The sequence below is a fragment of the Mobula hypostoma genome, chromosome 8, assembly GCF_963921235.1.
Source record: "Mobula hypostoma chromosome 8, sMobHyp1.1, whole genome shotgun sequence".
NCBI lineage: Eukaryota > Metazoa > Chordata > Chondrichthyes > Myliobatiformes > Myliobatidae > Mobula > Mobula hypostoma.
This window is the reverse complement of record NC_086104.1, coordinates 83,152,703-83,165,822: the sequence shown is the minus strand read 5'-3', so window position 1 is coordinate 83,165,822 and position 13,120 is coordinate 83,152,703. Positions and strand designations below refer to the sequence as shown.

At 42.3% G+C, this 13,120-nt stretch overlaps 1 long non-coding RNA gene across 1 annotated transcript in view; it reads right to left on the bottom strand.

Moving 5' to 3' along the window:
- Positions 1-2,984: 2,984 nt before the first annotated feature.
- The window catches only part of LOC134350151 (uncharacterized), a 45,988-nt gene continuing 35,852 nt past the window's right edge, over positions 2,985-13,120 (bottom strand). The window contains exons 2-3 of the long non-coding RNA XR_010018837.1: positions 10,179-10,392; positions 2,985-3,273 (exon numbers count right to left, since the gene is read on the bottom strand). This is a non-coding gene — a long non-coding RNA (uncharacterized LOC134350151). The remainder of the gene's footprint in view (positions 3,274-10,178; positions 10,393-13,120) is intronic.

Sequence of the window (13,120 nt, the reverse complement as noted above, 5' to 3'; positions counted from 1 at the left end):
TTTCCAAGCCTTTATAAACAACGTGCTCCAGGATGTTCTCCATAAGTACACCTTCGTCTACTTGGATGACATCCTTATTTTCTTTAAGTCTACGGAGGAGCACGTCACTCACATCAGGAATATCTTAAAGAGGCTTCTTGATCATAGACTTGCATCAAACTGGAGAAGTCTGTATTTCACGTAACCACTATTTCATTTTTGGGCTTCATCTCCTCTAATGGCAATCTCAAGATGGACCCTAGTAGGATGCAAGCAGTCGGAGATTGGCCACCACCATCTAGTGTGAAGCAGGTCTAACGATTCCTGGGATTTGCCAACTTTTATTGAAAGTTTATCAGGAACGTCGGTTCATTGGTTGTCCTGCTGGCGACACTAACCAAGAGATCCATGGTCACTTTTGTTTGGACTACCGAGGTGGAGGCTCCTTTTGCGAAGCGCAAGCAGCAGTTCATGACAGCTCCCACTTTGGTTGCACCTAACACGGACCTTCCCCTCATCGTGGAAGCGGGCACCTTGGACGTTGGACTGCGTGCAGTGTTGCCGCAATGGTTAACTTTGAACAATAATCTGCACCAGTGTGCATTCTCTTCCAGGTGACTATACCCACCGAGGTGAATTACGACATTGGGAATAGAGAGTTGCTCGCAGTCAAGTTGGTTCTGGAGAAATGGCGTCACTGGCTGGAGGGGACCAAGAACGCTTTTAATGTATGGACGGATCAGAAGAACTTGCTTTGTATTCAGAAGGCCAAAAGACTGAACTCCAGGCAGGCCAGGTGGTCTCTTTTCTTTAACAGTTTTAATTTCATCCTGACCTATCAACCGAGATCTAAAATCAGAAGTCAGAGGGCTTGTCCCATCAGTTCGATAAACCCAAACTAGAACAGCAGTTTACCATCATTTTGCCTCAAGCCAATGTGATAGCACTGATTCGTTGGGGAATTGACACCCTTATTTGCAAGGCCCAGGCACGGGGAGATGCCTAAGCACAGACCCCCAGATTGGCTGTTCATTCCTAGTCCTGTCCAATCTCAGGTTCTTCAATGAAACATGCATTGAGGTTGTCACCTCACCTAGGGATTGCCAGGACCCTTGAGTTCATTAAGACAAGATATTGGTGGTCTGGAATGGCAAGGGAGGTCTGTCAATACAGGCTGGCAATTGAGGTGTACACCCAGAACGAGCAGCCCTGTACTTAATCTCAAGAGCTCCTTCACCCTCTGCCTATTCTGGAAAGACCATGGCATACTTCTCCATGGACTTCGTCACAGGTCTTCCTTCTTCCAAGGAGAAGACCATTACCATGATAATTGTAGATCATTTTTTGAAGGCCTGTAAGTTCATTGCCTTGGATAGACTTCCATCTGTGGCGGAGACAGCTGAAAATGGCCTGTGGCAGGTCTTAAGGATCCATGATTTCCAGTGGACATTGTGTCGGATCACAATCCGCAATTCGCATCATGTTTCTGGAGGGTGCTTTGCAAACTGATTGGAGCAATGGTAAGTCTTTCCTCTGGGTTTCACCCGCAGTCCAATGGCCAGGTGGAGCAGGTGAACCAAGATATGGAACGTACCCATGATGCCTGTCCCCTGAAAGACCAAACATGTGGAGTGACAATTTGATGTGGGAAGAGGTCGACCACAGCACTTTATGGCATTCGGCGCACAGAATGTCACCTCTCGAATGCCAATCTGAGTATCCTCCACCACTCTTCCCTGAACAGGAGGCAGAGGTTAGGGTTCCTGTGCCTGAAGATCTCTTCTGATGCTGCAAGGAAAGATGGACTAGGGGCAAGGGACATTTTGTTAGCTTCTATCCAGAAGGTTGAATTAAAGGCTAACCACAAGGGAAGACAGGGACCAGTTTTGCAGCCTGGGCCACAGGTCTGGCTGTTGACTCCGGATTTGCCTCTGTGAGTGGAGCCCAGGAAATTGGCACCCAAGTTTATTGGACCCTTCAGGATTCTCCGGAAGCCAAACCCTGTGGCGTACACCTTGCAGCTCCCGAAGACCCTCAAGATCAATGCTACTTTCCACGTTTCCAAGTTCAAAGCCTGTGAACACCAGCCTGTTAGCCCCAAGAGGTGCTGGGTGCCTGAAAGAGACATCTTGGATCCTGTTCTTACCCACGACTACAAACATCTTCTCCCTGAGCAGCCAGTCCTGTCGGGAGTCAGCCAGAGAGGAGAGCCATAGGACGCATACCCATCCACACCAGTTTCTGAGGTTTAGACACTCTAACATCCCAGAGTATGGATAGCTGGCACAGCTCCTCTAAAGATTCAGGCCTATTCTGCTAATTGACAATCATGTTTTGGGCGCCAAGGGTTGAGCATTTAAGGAGCTTCTGAAATGAGGATAGGTGCTCGATCATAAGCCTTCTCATGATTTCATCTAGTGCTGGTTTTGTGCTCAGATTCTCGATCCAGTTAGAAACCGTATCTCGATCCTTGCCATGGATACTCCAGCATTTAGATCCAAGCCATTCTCGTTAAGGACTCTCGTCACACAGGGAGTATGGAGAGCTATGGTTCAGGTGCAGGTCAATGGGAATAGGCATGGACAAGATGGGCCTGTTCCTGTACTGTACTTTTCTATGACTCTAAATGACTTGGACACAAGATGAATAAATGGAATTGGGGTTTATATCAAACATTAGAGAAATGAATTTGAGGGGCTGAAAGTACTGACTCAGTGCACTCACATTTCTAAGATAGAACTTATTGCTCATTGCTTATTTCCACTGAATGAACACTAGTTTGTGCAAGTACTTGCTCTAACTGAGAATGCAAGTTGATGCATTTAAGAGTATGAAACATTTCTATAGTTTTTTTTATGGGCTTTAAACGCTAGAACATTAATGGTTGATTTGTCATTTAGTTCCGCAGGGGTCGTGAGTCCACTTCTACTGTTTTACAATGTATCATCAGATAAAATTCATATATTACCATAGTAATTCTCTGCATTTTATAAATGTTGTTGATAAATATTATTCCTCTAATGATTCAAACAAAACAAAGTTATTGAACATTAATCTTTAAAATTTGGCATATTACTGTGGGAAAGACAGGACTCCAATGTAATTTTGGCAACAACAAAGCAGTCAATGAGAATTCTGAGAGTTCCAAGCTCTGTAACATACAGGTTCTAGCCAATCTCTGAATTGTAACCATTTGATGGGTCTGTGCAAGTCTTCTCAATTTCCTCAGAATTAGTGAATCGCAGACTGTTAGATATAATATCCAGACGTGGAGTTTCCCATCCTGGTCTTGAGCTAAGTAGTGAAAGGATGAATTGCATAAGTAACTTTAAACAATATAACTGCTTTATTCTTATCAATTTATGACAATAATGAATAAAGTTTGGCAAACCAAGGAAAAGTTTGAGAAAGATTTAGGAAACCATAATTCCTAACCGGAAGACCACAGTCTGTGCGAATTAGTGATAACATATCCTCTTCGCTAACGATTCACACTGGCTCACTTCAGGGGTGTGTGCTTAGCCCACTGCTCTACTCTCTGTATACACATGACTGTGTGGCTAGGCATAGCTCAAATACCATCTACAAATTTGCTGACGACACAACCATTGTTGGTAGAATTTCAGGTGGTGACGAGAGGGCGTACAGGAGTGAGATATGCCAACTAGTGGAGTGGTGCAGCAGCAACAACCTGGCACTCAACGCCAGTAAGATGAAAGAGCTGATTGTGGACTTCAGGAAGGGTAAAATGAAGGAACAGATACCAATCCTCAGTGAGGGATCAGAAGTGGAGAGAGTGAGCAGCTTCAAGTTCCTGGGTGTCAAGATCTCTGAGGATCTAACCTGGTCCCAACACATTGATATAGTCATAACGAAGGCAAGACAGTGGCTATACTTTATTAGGAGTTGGAAGAGATTTGTCATGTCAACAAATACACTCAAAAACCTCTATAGTTGTACCGTGGAGAGCATTCTGACAGGCTGCATTACTATCTGGTATGGAGGGGCTACTGCACAGGACCGAAAGAAGCTGCAGAAAGTTGTAAATCTAGTCAGCTCCACCTTGGGCACCAGCTTACAAAGTACCCAGGACATCTTTAGGGAGCGGTGTCTCGGAAAGGAAGCATCCATTATCAAGGACCTCCAGCACTCAGGACATGCCCTTTTCTCACTGTTACCATCAGGTAGGAGGTACAGAAGCCTGAAGGCACACACTCAGCGATTCAGGAACAGCTTCTTCCCCTCTGCCATCCGATTCCTGAATGGACTTTGAAGCTTTGGACACTACCTCACTTTTTTAATATACAGTATTTCTGTTTATGCAACATTTTTAAATAATCTATTCAATATACATAATTGATTTACTTGTTTATTTATTATTGTGTTTTATTTTATTTATTATTATTTTTTTCTCTCTCTCTGCTAGATTATGTGTTGCATTGAACTGCTGCTGCTAAGTTAAAAAATATCACGTCACATGCCGGTGATAATTAACCTGATTCTGATTTAAGTGGAACAGATGAAGGGAAGCTATTCACATTTAATGATATTCCAAGGACTACAGGTCACAGACTTAATATATTGGCAAAAAAATTAAAGAGAGATGTGACTTTTTTTTTAGAGGAGAATTGTATTCACTGAGTGAAGAAAGTTAGACCACAGAGAAGTAATAGATAGGGTTATGAGACTTAAGGGGATAACTATATTAGGAGTCAGCATATTGCCTTCTTGTGTCATAATAATTCTATAACTTTATAATTTTGAAAGATGCCTCAGTAAGTAGCCAATGTGATAAGATGGAAGAAGTAGGAACAGGGGGTAGACATAATGGTTTCTCAAGGCTTCTCTGCTATTCATTAAGGATATGATTGATCTGATCTTGCCTCATCTTGACTCTTCCTTGTTCTAGATTCCCCATGAAAATACCCTCAGCCTCTAGCTTGTGAAGTTCCCTTAGAAATTCATATGCTTCATCTCTCATTCTTCTCAATAGGCTCAACTGGCTCAACTTTTCCTCATGAACCAATCTCGATACTCCAGGAATTAACCTAATGAACCTCCTCTGAGCTGCCTGCACTGAAAATATGTCCATTCTTAAATAAGAGGAGCAGAACTTAATGCCGCATTCCAGAAAGGGTCTCATCAAAGCCTTGTACTGTTGTAATAAGATGTCCCTACATTAAAATATATCCCATTTACAATATGACATTTAATTTCCCTTCCCGGCTACTTGCTGGACATACATTGTAACTTTCTGTATTTCAAGTATGAGGAAATCTGGATCTCTTTTCATTGTTGCATCTGTAGAGTCTCCCCACCCAACAAGTTCTGCTTTTTTATCCTTCCTGCCAAAGTGGATAGCCTCACCCATCTCCACATTAAAGTCCATCAGGAAATTATTTTACTCGCTACATAATTATTGCTCTATCCCTTTGAAGACCCTTTGGGTCTTCCTTCCAACTTGCTGTTCTCGTGAAGTGAGCAAATTTGACTACAACTTTCATGGTACCTACAGTACATCTAAATCTTTAATCTTGCATTGAAAATAGTTGAGGCTCCAAATATATTACAATGGAGACAAAAGAGACCACAGATGTGAACCTGGAGCAACAAACAATCTGCCAGAAGAATTCAGTGGGTTAAAAGCATATGTATTAAGAAAAGGAATTGTCAACATTTCATGTCAAGAAACTGCATCAGGACTGAGAATGGAGTGAAGGGATAGCCAATATAAAGAACAGAGAGAGAGAGATGAAACAGGAGCCCAGGGTGCAGGATAATGGGCAGGTCAACTTGCATACGTAGATCGGGGAGGGAAGGGTGAAATATATTGCAACGATCCATCCCATGAACTCCCATTTTGGAAAATAATCTTTTATGCGAATGAAAAGCACAAGATAATTAAAATACAATAAAAATTGAATTTGATGGAACCAACTTTAATTTTGGTCCAAGGTCCAATTGCAATACTTTATACTTATACTTCATTGTCAAAAAACAATTGGTACTAGAATGTACAATCATCACAGCGATATTCGATTCTGTGCTTCCCGCTCCCTGGATTACAAATATTAAATATTAAAAATAGTAAAAATAGTAAAAAGTAGTAAATATTAAAATTTTAAATTGTAAATCATAAATAGAAAATAGAAAAATGGAAAGTAAGGTAGTGCAAAAAAACAGAGAGGCGGTCTGGATATTTGGAGGGAACAGCCCTGATCTGGGTCAGGATCCATTCAGCAGTCTTATCACAGTTGGAAAGAAGCTGTTCCCAAATTAATTAGCTGAACAAAGCATTTAGACCTAAGCTCCATCTGTTTGTTTTCCTGAATTCAGCATATTTCCATGGAATGGATATTCACAAGGCATAATTAATGCCCAATTATTCTCTGTCACTCAGAGCAACAGGACAGGAAGTGATAGAGAAGCATTCTCATTTGCTCTCTGATAGTTCTAAGGGGCTGTATCTATAAGCAGTTGGATAAACAGAGATTGATTAGGGATAGTCAATATGACTTTGTGCGGTAGGTCATGCCTAACCAACCTGATAGAGGAATTTGATAAAATTGATGAAGAAAAAGCAGTGGATGTTGTCTGCATGGAATCTAGTAAGGCCTTTGACAAGGTCCTGTATGGGAGGTTGATCAAGAAGGTTCAGTCACTTGGCACTTAGGATAAGGTAGTTAATTGGATTAGAGATTGGATTTGCAGGACAAGCCAGAGAGTTGTAGTGGATGATTGCCTCTCAGACTGAAGGCCTGTGATAGGTGATATGGAGGACTAATGGTATGCAAAAGGAATTAGTGCTGGGTCCATTTTTGTTTGTCGTCTATATCAACAATCTGGATGCTCATCTGGTAAACTGAATCAGCAAAATTGCAGATGACGCCAAGATATGGAACATAGTTGCAGGCGAGGAACACTATCAAAGCTTGAAGTGGTTATCTGGACCAGCTGGCAAAGTAGACGTTGCACTTTGGACAAACAAACCAGGATAGGACATTCACAGTGAGCAGTGGGGCACTGAGCAGTGTGGTAGAACAGAGGGATCTGGGATTACAGATCCATAATTCATTGAAAGTGGAAGCACAGGTAGAAAGAGTCATAAAGAAAGCTTTTGGCACATTGGCCTAAATAAATCAAAGTACTGAGTACAAGAGTAGAAACGTTATGTTGAAGTTGTATAAGATGTTGGTATGGCCGAATTTGGAGTATTGTGTGCAGCTCTGGTCACTTTCTACAGGAAAGATATCAAAAAGATTGAATGAGTACAGAGAAAATGTGCAAGGATATTGCCAGGATTTAATGACCTGAATTATAGGGAAAGATTGGATAGGTTAGAATATCATTCCCTAGAGCAGGGTTTCTCAACCGGGGTTCTGTGGAAGGTTGCTAGGGGTTAGAACATAGAAATCTACAGCACATTACAGGCCCTTCGGTCCACAATGTTTTATCAACCATATAACCTACTCTAGAAACTGCCTAGAGTTTCCCTATCGCATAGCCCTCTATTTTCCTAAGCTCCATGTACGTGTTGGGCACGTGGCCAAGTGGTTAAGGCATTCGTCTAGTGATCTGAAGGTCGCTAGTTCAAGCCTCAGCTATGGCAGTGTGTTTGTGTCCTTGAGCAAGGCACTTAATCACTCATTGCTCTAGTGTCTGTGCGAGGAGTGGCGCCCCACACAGACTTCCAATCTGCGCCTTGTAAGGCATGAAAATACCCGACACAGGCCTCTCATGGTCTGAGTCAATGTTCCCTCCCGTGTACCTATCTAAGAGTCTCATAAAAGACCCTATTGTATCTGCCACAACTACCTTCACTGACAGTGCATTCCACGCACCTACCGCTCTGTGTGAAAAACTTACCTCTGACATCCCCCTGTACCTACTTCCAAACACCTTAAAACTATGCCCCCTTGTGTCATTTCAGCCCTGGAAAAATAGCCTCTAGCTATCTACATGATTGATGCCTCTCATTATCTTAAACACCTCTATCAGCTCACCTCTCATCCTTAGTCACTCCAAGGAGAAAAGGCCAAGTTCACTCAACCTATTCTCATAAGACATGCTCTCCAATCCAAGCAACATCCTTGTAAATTTCCTCTGCACTGTTCCCATAGTATTCATATTCTTTCTGTACTGAGGTGACCAGAGCTGAACACAATACTCCAAGTGGGATCTAACTAAGGATTTATATAGCTGTAACATTACCTTATGGCTCTTGAACTCAATCCCACGGTTGATGAAGGCCAACACACCATATGCCTTCTTAACAACATTGTCAACCTGCACAGCAGCTTTGAGTGTCCTATGGACATGGACCCCTGGACCCCAAGATCTCTCTGATCTATCACACTGCCAAGAGTCTTATTGTTAATATTATATTTTATCTTCAAGTTTGACCTACCAAAATGAACTTCACACATCTGGGTTGAACTCTATCTGCCACTTCTCAGCCCAGTTCTGCATCCTATCGATGTCTCACTGTAACCTCTGACAACTTCAGACTATCCACAACACCCCCCGGAACTTTTGTGTCATCAGCAAATTTACTAATCCATCCCGCCACTTCCTCATCCAGGTCATTTATAAAAATCACAAAGAGGAGGGGTCCCAGAACAGATCCCTGTGGAACAACACTGGTTGCCAGCCTCAATGCAGAATTCGAACCATCTACAACCACCCTTTGCCTTCTGTGGGTAAGCCATTTCTGGATCCACAAAGCAAGGTCTCCTTGGATCCCATGCTTTCTTACTTTCAGAATGAGCCTGGCATTGGGAACCTTATCAAATGCCTTACTGAAATCCTTATACACTACATCCACCTTCATCAATGTGTTTAGTTACATCCTCAAAGATTCACCCAGGCTCATAAGACACGACCTGCCTTTGACAAAGCCATGCTGACTATCCCTAATCAGATATATCTCTCCAAATGCTCATAAATCCTGTCTCTCAGAATTTCTCGAATAACTTGCCCACTACTGAAGTTAGACTCTCTGGTCTATAATTTCCTGGGTTATCTTTCCTCCCTTTCTTAAGCAAGGGAGCACCATCTGCAACCCTCCAACCCTCTGGCACTTCCTCCGTTCCTATTGATAATGCAAAGATCATTGCCAGAGTCTCAGCAATCTCCTCACTCACCTCACACAATAGCCTAGGGCACATCTCATCTGGTCCCGGAGACTTATCCAACTTGATGCTTTTCAAAAGCTCCAGCACACCCCCTTTCTTATGTCTATACGCTCAAGTGTTTCAGTCCACTGTAAGTCATCCCCACAATTGCCAAGGTCCTTTTCACTAGTGAATACCCAAGCAAAGTATTCACTAAATACTTTTGCTACCTCCTCCAACTCAATGCACACATTTCCGCTATCACACCCGATTGGTCCTATTCTCACACAGCTCATCCTCTTGCTCTTCACATACTTGTAGAATGCCTTAGGGTTTTCTTGAATCCTGCTCGCCAAGGCCTTCTCATGGCCCCTTCTAGCTCTCCTAATTTCACTCTTATGCTCCTTCCTGGTGACTTCACAATTTTCTAGAGTTCTAACTTACCTAGTTTCTTGAACTTTCTGTAAGCTTGTCTTTTCTTCTCAACTAAGTTTTCTACATCCTTTGTATGCCATGGTTCTTTTACCCTACCATCCTTTCCTTGCCTCAGTGTATCATGCCTATGTAGAACACCATGTAAAGGTTCATAGGTACAATATAATGTCAGAGAAATGTACACAATATACATCCTGAAATGCTTTTTCTTCACAAACATCCACGAAAACAGAGAAATGGCCCAAAGAGTGAATGACAGTTAAACGTAACAACCCCAAAGTCCCCCCCCCACAGTTTCTCTCCCTCCCTCGCATAAGCGACAATCCCCCCTCCCCCACTGGCAAAAAAGACAAGCATTGGCACTGCCACGGAGCACTCAAGTGCGAGCAAAGCAATAGCAAGGACACAGATTTGCAGTTACCCCAAAAACTTTGCGCTTCAACCGGCATTCGACATACCACAGGCTCTCTCTCTCTCCCTAATAAGGGAGAAGGAGGTGTCTCCATTTTCCCAGAGAGCAGGGAGACATAACAAACAACTCGCTGGTTTACGCTGTTAAAAGTCCATTACGTCGCTTTTTCCGAGCTCTGTTCCCAAAGATCGCAAAGATCCCGGGTGTTTGGGCACACAGCAGTAGATTTTCTGACTCACCCAACGACACACAAGTCTCCTGCCATGACACCGACCCTCAATCCACCCGTCTCCAGAGACCCGAGATCTTAGGCTTCCAAATCCGAACCGGACTCTCAGGCCGAACCCTTGGCATGTCGAACAATGACCACTCCTGAAACCCCAAGAACGGGTCCCATTCCCGCAAAGAACCGAAGTCAGCATGTAACTCCAGGTCAGGGTCTTCATAAGAGCCCTGAAAGGGAAAAATAAAGATATTAAAGATGAAAATAGAGCTGTTTCCGAAGATGCAAGCAAAGGAGTCGCCATTTAGCGCCTGAACATTTGCCACGTTTCTGCCATGCATTTCCCTGAGAATGTCTGCTCGCAATTTATGTTCCCAGGTTTCTGCTTAATAGTATCATATTTCCCTCTACCCCAATTAAATGCTTTCCCAAATTGTCTGCTCCCATCCCTCTCCAGCACTATAGGAAAGGAGATAGAGCTGTGATCACTACCTCCAAAATGCTCTCCCACTGAGGGATCTGACACCTGTTCAGGTTCATTTCCCAATACCGGATCAATACAGCCTCTCCTCTCGTTGGCTAATCTACATATTGCATCAGGAAACCTTCCTGAACACACCTAACAAACTCCACCCCATCCAAACTCCTTGCTCTAAGGAGATGCCAATCAATGCTAGGAAAGTTAAAATCACCCATCACAACAACCTTTTCACTATTGCACCGTTCCAGAATCTGCTGCTTGATATCTCTGTTACTACTGGGGGATCTATAAAAACACCCAGTAGAGTTATTCCCCCTTCCTCTTTCTGACTTCCACCCACACTGACTCAATGGACAATCCCTCCATGACTTCCTTCATTTCTGCAGCTGTGATACTATCCCTGATCAGCAATGCCACAGCCCCCACCTCTTTTGCCTCCCTCCCTGTCCTTTTTGAAACATCTAAATTCTGGCACACTCAGCAGCCATTCCTGCCCCTAAGACATCCAAGTCTCTGTAATGACCACAACGTCATAGTTCAACATCTTGATCCATGCTCTAAATTCATCAGCCTTGTTTATGATACTTTTTGCATTAAAATAGACACATCTCAAACCATCTGGCTGAGTGCATCTTTGCTCTATCATCTGCCTATCCTTCCTCACAAACTGCCTTGCAAGAGTTCGTGATTTTTTAAAAAACACATCATTTTTGAACTTTTTGCTACAATGCTAATGCTCGCAGTGGTAGGCAGTGACTGAGAGGGGAGGACGGTAGGCTGATGAGGAGTGTGAAGAGCATTTTCCGAGTATTTAATGGACTCACACAACTTGGGTTATGATGTCAGCCTCTCCCTGTATAAGATGCAAAGGAGTATTTTGTTACCGCCTGTGTTTTACAGACATGTCTGATGGTCCAATGTGGTGATTTTTGAAGAGGAAGTGGGAGATGGAAGAGGAGGATTCTAGGCCTAGGCCTACAGACAATTCTACTAAGATTAATGATGAAGAATTACAACCTTCTGAGTCATTTCACTGCACTAGTGTAACAACAGACACAAAGAAGTCTGTCCTTACAAAGAAAGCTACTTATCAATGGGTTTTACACAGACTTGTGATCCAAATTGTCCTATTCCATTGCACCTAGTCTGTGGCAAACAACTCACAAATGCCGCAATGGCTCCAGAAAAATTGAAAAGACACTTAACTACAAATCATAGCCATATGACATGTAAAAGTGCTGATTATTTTAAATAGCTATTGGAATCTCAAAACAAACAGAGAAAGCTATTGTTAATAAAGTTACAGTCAATAAAGTGATAAAGGAAGCAAATTATTTAGTAGCAGAACTTATTACCCAGAAAAGGAAAAGTCACACAGTTGGTAGGAACCTGATAATACCAGCATGTAAAATTATAGTGAGTAATGCTAGGAGAAGATGCAATACAAGAAATTTAAAATGTTTCACTCTCAAACAGTACGATAAGTCGACATATTGATGACACGCGACATGATGCTGAAGAGGACTTTTATGATAACTGTTGTAGCGTGGATGAAATTACCGGAGAGACAGAGTCACTGGTAGATACAAAGCAGCTTCTTTATTCGACACAACACGGTACAGCAGGCATCTTAACGGATGGAGACGCTTTCCGCAGAAAGGTCTGCTTGCTAAATGTTGGCTCGATATTTATATGCTAAACACAAAGGCAATCGCTACTTAAAAAATTACAGATAATGCATAGACAATGCTTCCCTTTGAAGTTACATACAAAATATCACACCTTCAGATTTCATCCTTCCCTTCTCACGCCAATATGTCTGGGTTGCTATCCACAGCCTTTAGTTCAATCCACAAAACGTTTATTTGGCATTTTACATGCTAACATAGAAGACAATTAATATTTATAATGTATAGATAAGACTGTCTTCAAAACTACAGCGTCAGGCACCAGAAGCATTTGGTATTTACACCTTTTAGGAAGCTCATTGTGGTGGACTCAATCCACAGTCCTTTGTCAAACAGTTAAAATAGAAGTCTGGTGGCCAAAGTCATTTAAGTGTAAACAAATCATCTACCCAAAAAGAAATCCACTCTAACAATAACAACTGTTTCTCTATACATGTTGTTGAGTCAATGAATTTCACCAATAAATGTCATGTTGTAGCATGTGTAAGATTTGTAAGTGATGGTGAAATTCAAGAATACTATTTCTGTTGCAAACAGCTGTCCAAAACAAGCAAAGGTCAAGATATATTTAGTGTTTTGTCTTCATATCTGGAAGCAAAAGGTCTTGGAGGAACTTGGGGTGTTGGCATCTGTACTCTAGGTGCCCCATCAATAGTTGGCTCCATAAGAGATTTTGTTTCTCTTGTAAAAAAAATCTTGACATTGTCACAACACATTGCTTCCTTCACAGAGATGTTACATAATGCTGATGTTAAAAACACTTGAGGATGAAATGAATAAAGGTGTGGA